Source organism: Arachis hypogaea, chromosome 14 (genome assembly GCF_003086295.3).
Source record: "Arachis hypogaea cultivar Tifrunner chromosome 14, arahy.Tifrunner.gnm2.J5K5, whole genome shotgun sequence".
Taxonomy (NCBI): domain Eukaryota; kingdom Viridiplantae; phylum Streptophyta; class Magnoliopsida; order Fabales; family Fabaceae; genus Arachis; species Arachis hypogaea.
This window is the reverse complement of record NC_092049.1, coordinates 32,493,284-32,499,730: the sequence shown is the minus strand read 5'-3', so window position 1 is coordinate 32,499,730 and position 6,447 is coordinate 32,493,284. Positions and strand designations below refer to the sequence as shown.

The window sequence follows — 6,447 nt, the reverse complement described above, 5'->3', positions numbered from 1 at the left end:
ATGATCCCAGTAGAGATCGAAGAAGCATCCCCCAGAATGATCCTCTACAATGAAGAGGCCAACTTCCAAATTCAAAGGAAAGAACTCGACCTACTACCCGAGGTCTGAGAAAGTGCTCGGATTAGAGAGGAAGCATTAAAGCGTCGAATGGCTTCAAGGTACAACTGGAAGGTAGTCCAGCGAAGTTTCGCCATCAACGATCTCATCCTAATCCAAAATGACATCGAAGTAGGTCGATCAGGAGAAGGGAAGCTAGCAGCTAATTGGAAAGGGCCTTACCGAGTTATAGAGGTACTTGGGAAAGGCTACTACAAAGTGTTTGACCTCGAGGGGCGAGAGCTACCAAAGTCATGGCATGCCTGTAACTTAAGAAGGTACTATAGTTAGAAAGTGATAAAGATCTTAGGTCAAGGTGCACTCTTTTTCCTGCAAAGGTTTTTTAATGAGGCGCCAGGCCAAGATCTACAAAATTTTCCGACTTAGAAGGGTAAGCACTTATATGTATATAGTCTTGTCTATTTTATATTTCCTACTTGAATAAAGTTTTTCAGATTCCCTAAAAAAAGTATCCTACCAAGACGCATTAATCTGAGTGCAAGAATTCATCGTCCAATTACGACAAGGTCGGCAAGATGAAAACCAAATTCATCGCCCAATCACGACAAGGTCGGCAAGATGAAAACCAAATTCATCGCCCGATCACGACAGGGTCGGCAAAATGAAAACCACATTCATCGCCCGATTACAAAGAAGTCGACAAGGTGAAAGCGATAAAAACAGATTAATGCAAGAAGTTATAAAAAGTAATCCATAAAAAGCGGCCTGACGAGGTCTGACTAAAAATTGATTACTAAAAATAACTTAGGAAGGCCCGACAAAGAAGAAGTCGAACCAAACCAATCAACGCAAAAAGTTATAAAAAGTAATCCATAAAAAGTGGCCTGACGAGGTCTGACTAAAAATGGACTACTAAAAATAACTTAAGAAGGATTGACAAGAGAAGTCGGACCATCGAAAAGCATGCGCTAAAAGAGACACAACTTTGCCCAAAAAGCTACAACTCCACGACAAGGCTATCAAAATTGTTCAGACTAACTAAAAAGGTTCTACGAGAACACTAAAAAAGTTGTTGGACAAGTTATCCCCAAGGATTACCTCGACCAAGCAGAAAGTGGACAAAACTAGAAATGATCAAAAGAGGTCAGACAAGCAAAAGTACCAACTCTCTATAAAAATTTGCAAAGCTTGCAAAAGAACGATCAACATATCAAAGGAAACACATCTATTATTAAAGACTCAGAAGGTGACTTGAAAGAGGGCCTCAAGAGTTCAAAGTATTTTGTTTTTCTACTTATAAAGTTAGCAACTAAAAGTCAAGAGAGCCAAACCATACACAAGTTACAAAAAACAGAGTTCAAAAGCCCAAAAATCGGGTTGTACAGATAAAACAAAGAAATCATAAGGGGTTCAAATTTTCCCCAGTAGTAGCATCTGTGGCTGAAGGAGGAGGAATGATCTTCAAGGGGGTGGCGTCCACAGTACCATCCTCCCGATTAAGAATTTGACAATCAGGATCAGGTTCGGGATGGTCGACCTCAGCTGAAGGAGTTGAAGAAGTCGTGGCTGCAGAAGCTTTGGCTGGCGGTGCAGGAGGAGGCCCGTCATCTTCATCATCCGGGGCAGGCACTATCTTGCTATCCTCTACCACATTGTCCAAACTGAAGAGAGTCAGGTCGAGTTCAGGAGCTAGAACTTGGACCTGTGCCTTTAAGTTGTCATAAGCACCCGTTATAGCATCTACCAGATGACCCTGGAGATCGGCGTAATCCGCATGGGCAGAAGCAAGTCTCTCCTTCAACTCCAACAGCTCGGCATAAGTACGGGTATAACTTTCCTTGTGTTTCTTCATCATCTACTCTCTCAAGTTTGCAGCCGCCTCAGCCCTGGTAGCTCGGGGCTTTTCCTTCTCCAAATCCAGCTCCAGCTTAATTACCTAGCATCAAGCTCATCCTTCACCCCCTTTATTCTATCAAAATCCAATTTAGCATCCTCCAGAAAAGCCTTAGTTGCATGGACTGGGGAACCCTGAACAGTACGGAATAGGGATGCACCCATATGGCCCATCAAAATACTGTTACTGGTGATAAAATTCAAGTGATGAAGGATGGACACATCTTCCATTGGAAGTCAATGATGAGCGGATAATTTATACGCTTTTTGGCATTGTTTTTAGTATGTTTTTAGTAGAATCTAGTTACTTTTAGGGATGTTTTCATTAGTTTTTATGTTAAATTCACATTTCTGGACTTTACTATGAGTTTATGTGTTTTTCTATGATTTCAGATATTTTCTGGCTGAAATTGAGGGACTTGAGCAAAAATCAAATTCAGAGGTTGAAGAAGGACTGCTGATGCTGTTGGATTCTGACCTCCCTGCACTCAAAGTGGATTTTCTGAAGCTACAAAACTCAAAATGGCACGCTTCCAATTGCGTTGGAAAGTAGACATCTAGGGCTTTCCATAAATATATAATAGTTCATACTTTGGCCGAGTTTAGACGATATAAAAGGTTGTTGAACGCCAGTTCTACGCTGTTGTCTAGAGTTAAACGCCAGAAACACGTCACAAGCCAGAGTTGAACGCCAGAGATACGTTACAAACTAGTGTTCAACTCCAAGATTGACCTCTACACGTGTAACATTCAAGCTCAGCCCAAGCACATACCAAGTGGGTCCCGGAAGTGGATTTATGCATCAATTACTTACTTCTGTAAACCCTAGTAACTAGTTTATTATAAATAGGACTTTTTACTATTGTATTAGACATCTTTGATCAGTTTTATGCTATCTTAGACTTTCATGGGGGCTGGCCATTCGGCCATGCCTGAACCATTATCACTTATGTATTTTCATACGGTAGAGTTTCTGCACTCCATAGATTAAGGTGTGGAGCTCTGCTGTTCCTCAAAGATTAATGCAAAGTACTACTGTTTTTCTATTCAATTCAACTTATTCCGCTTCTAAGATATTCATTTGCACTTCAACCTGAATGTGATGAACGTGACAATCATCATCATTCCCTATGAACGCGTGCCTGACAACCACTTCCGTTCTACCTTAGATTGAATGAGTATCTCTTGGATCTCTTAATCAGAATCTTCGTGGTATAAGCTAGATTGATGGCGGCATTCATGAGAGTTCGGAAAGTCTAAACCTTGTCTGTGGTATTTCGAGTAGGACTCTGGATTGAATGACTGTGACAAACTTCAAACTCGCGAGTGCTGGGCGTAGTGACAGACGCAAAAGGAGGGTGAATCCTATTCCAGTATGATCGAGAACCTCAGATGATTAGCCGTGCTGTGACAGAGCATTTGGACCATTTTCACAAGAGGATGGGATGCAGCCATTGACAAGGATAATGCCTCCAGACGATTAGCCATGCAGTGACAGCGCATCGGACCATTTTCCAGAGAGGATAAAAAGTAGCCATTGACAACGGTGATGTCCTTACATAAAGCCAGCCATGGAAAGGAGTAAGATTGATTGGATGAAGACAGCAGGAAAGCAGAGGTTCAGAGGAACAAATGCATCTCTATATGCTTATCTGAAATTCTAACCAATGAATTACGTAAGTATTTCTATCCTTATTTTATGTTTACTTATTATTTAATTTCGAAAACTCCATAACCTTTTGATATCCGCCTGACTGAGATTTACAAGGTGACCATAGCTTGCTTCATACCAACAATCTCTGTGGGATCGACCCTTACTCACGTAAGGTTTATTACTTGGACAACCCAGTGCACTTGCTGGTTAGTTGTATCGAAGTTGTGAATGAAAAACGATTTATTAAGACGTGCGTACAGAGTTTCTGGCGCCGTTGCCTGAGATCACAATTTCGTGCACCAAGTTTTTGGCGCCGTTGCCGGGGATTGTTCGAGTTTGAACAACTGACGGTTCATCTTGTTGCTCAGATTAGGTAATTTTCTTTTTGTTTTATTTTCAAAAAATTTTCAAAAACCTTTCAAAAATTTCTCATCTGTTTTCGAAAAAAATAAATAAATCTTTTCAAAAATATATTTTTTCTTCAGAATTTTTAAGAATGAATTCTAGAGTTTCATGAAGCATGTTGAAGCCTGGCTGGCTGTAAAGCCATGTCTAATTCTTTTGGATAGGGGCTTCCAACCATCAGCATAGAGGCAAGTTAATTGGAATGTCAGCCATGGCATGTCTGAGTTACATACTAAAGCTTGGCTGGCTATTAAGCCATGCCTAACCCTCGGATTGGAGCTTTAGACTAAGAATACAAGATTCCTAGAATTCATATAAAAAAATTTTGAAATTCTTATTTTCTTTTTCCTATATGTTTTTTCAAAAAAAAATATACAAAAATCCAAAAAAAATCATAAAAATAAAAAATATTTCATGTTTCTTATTTGAGTCTTGAGTCAAGTTGAAAGTTTGGTGTCTTGCATGTTTTCTTTGCATTAAAAATTTTTCAAAAATAAGTTCTTGATGTTCATTTTGACATTCAAAATATTCTTGGTGTTCATCTTGATATTCATAGTATTCTTGCATGCATTCATTGTTTTGATCCAAAATTTTCATGCATTGAGTCTTTTTCATGTTTTTCCCTCTCATCATAAAAAATTCAAAAAAATCAAAAAAATATCTTCCCCTTTTTCTCTCTTAAAATTTCGAAAATTAGATTTGACTTTTTCAAAAATTTTTAAAATCTAGTTGTTTTTATGAGTCAAATCAAATTTTCAATTTAAAAATCTTATCTTTTTCAAAATCTTTTTCAAAAATCAATTCTTTTTCATTTTTCTTAGTTATTTTCGAAAATTATAAAAATCTTTTCCAAAAATCTTTTTCTTAATTTTATCTCATAATTTTCGAAAATAACATCAACAATTAATGTTTTGATTCAAAAATTTCAAGTTTGTTACTTACTTGTTAAGAAAGATTCAAACTTTAAGTTCTAGAATCATATTTTGTGATTTCTTGTGAATCAAGGTATTAATTGTGATTTTAAAAATCAAATATTTTTCAAAACTAATTTCAATCATATCTTTTCAAAAATATCTCTTTATCTTATCTTTTTCAAAATTTGATTTTAAAATATCCTTTCTAACTTCTTATCTTCTTATCTTTTCAAAATTGATTTTCAAATTTGTTTCAACTAACTAACTAACTTTTTGTTTGTTTCTTATCTTTTTCAAAACTACCTAACTAACTCTCTCTCTCTAATTTTCGAAAATATCTTCCTCTTTTTCAAAATTTCCTTTTAATTAACTAATTATTTTAATTTTTGATTTTAATTTTCGAAAAATTACTAACCTTTTTCAAAAACTATTTTCGAAAATCACTAACTCTTTTTCAAAAATAATTTTCGAAAATTCTCCTTCTCTCTCATCTCCTTCTATTTATTTATTCATCTACTAACACCTCTCTTCATCCCACATCTCTGCTCTCCTTACCCTTGTGTTTCTTTCTTTACATTACATTCTTTTCTTCTACTCACACAGGGACCTCTATACTGTGGTAAAAATGACCCCTATTATTATTATTTTTCTGTCCCTCTTTTTCATATGAGCAGGAGCAAGGACAAGAAAATTCTTGTAGAAGCAGATCCAGAACCTGAAAGGACTCTGAAGAGGAAACTAAAAGAAGCTAAATTACAACAATCCAGCAAGCACCTTTCAGAAATTTTCGAACAAGAAGAGGAGATGGCAGCCGAAAATAATAATAATGCAAGGAGGATACTTGGTGACTTTACTGCACCTAATTCCAATTTACATGGAAGAAGCATCTCCATTCCTGCCATTGGAGCAAACAATTTTGAGCTGAAACCTCAATTAGTTTCTCTGATGCAGCAGAACTGCAAGTTTCATGGACTTCCATCTGAAGATCCTTTTCAGTTCTTAACTGAATTCTTGTAGATATGTGATACTGTTAAGACTAATGGAGTAGATCCTGAAGTCTACAGGCTCATGCTTTTCCCTTTTGCTGTAAGAGACAGAGCTAGAGCATGGTTGGACTCTCAACCCAAAGATAGCCTGAACTCTTGGGATAAGCTAGTCAAGGCTTTCTTAGCCAAGTTCTTTCCTCCTCAAAAGCTGAGTAAGCTTAGAGTGGATGTTCAAACCTTTAGACAGAAAGAAGGTGAATCCCTCTATGAAGCTTGGGAGAGATATAAAGAACTGACCAAAAAGTGTCCTTCTGACATGCTTTCAGAATGGACCATCCTGGATATATTCTATGATGGTCTATCTGAATTGGCTAAAATGTCATTGGATACTTCTGCAGGTGGATCCATTCACCTAAAGAAAATGCCTGCAGAAGCTCAAGAACTCATTGACATGGTTGCTAATAACCAGTTGATGTACACTTCTGAGAGGAATCCTGTGAGTAATGGGACACCTATGAAGAAGGGAGTTCTTGAAATT

The 6,447-nt window shown here is 37.3% G+C and overlaps 1 non-coding gene across 1 annotated transcript; it reads right to left on the bottom strand.

Moving 5' to 3' along the window:
- Positions 1-6,123: 6,123 nt before the first annotated feature.
- Positions 6,124-6,231, bottom strand: LOC112746543 (small nucleolar RNA R71). Its single transcript, XR_003174423.1, has one exon. It is a non-coding gene; the product is annotated as a small nucleolar RNA R71 (small nucleolar RNA).
- Between the last annotated feature and the right edge of the window lie 216 nt (positions 6,232-6,447).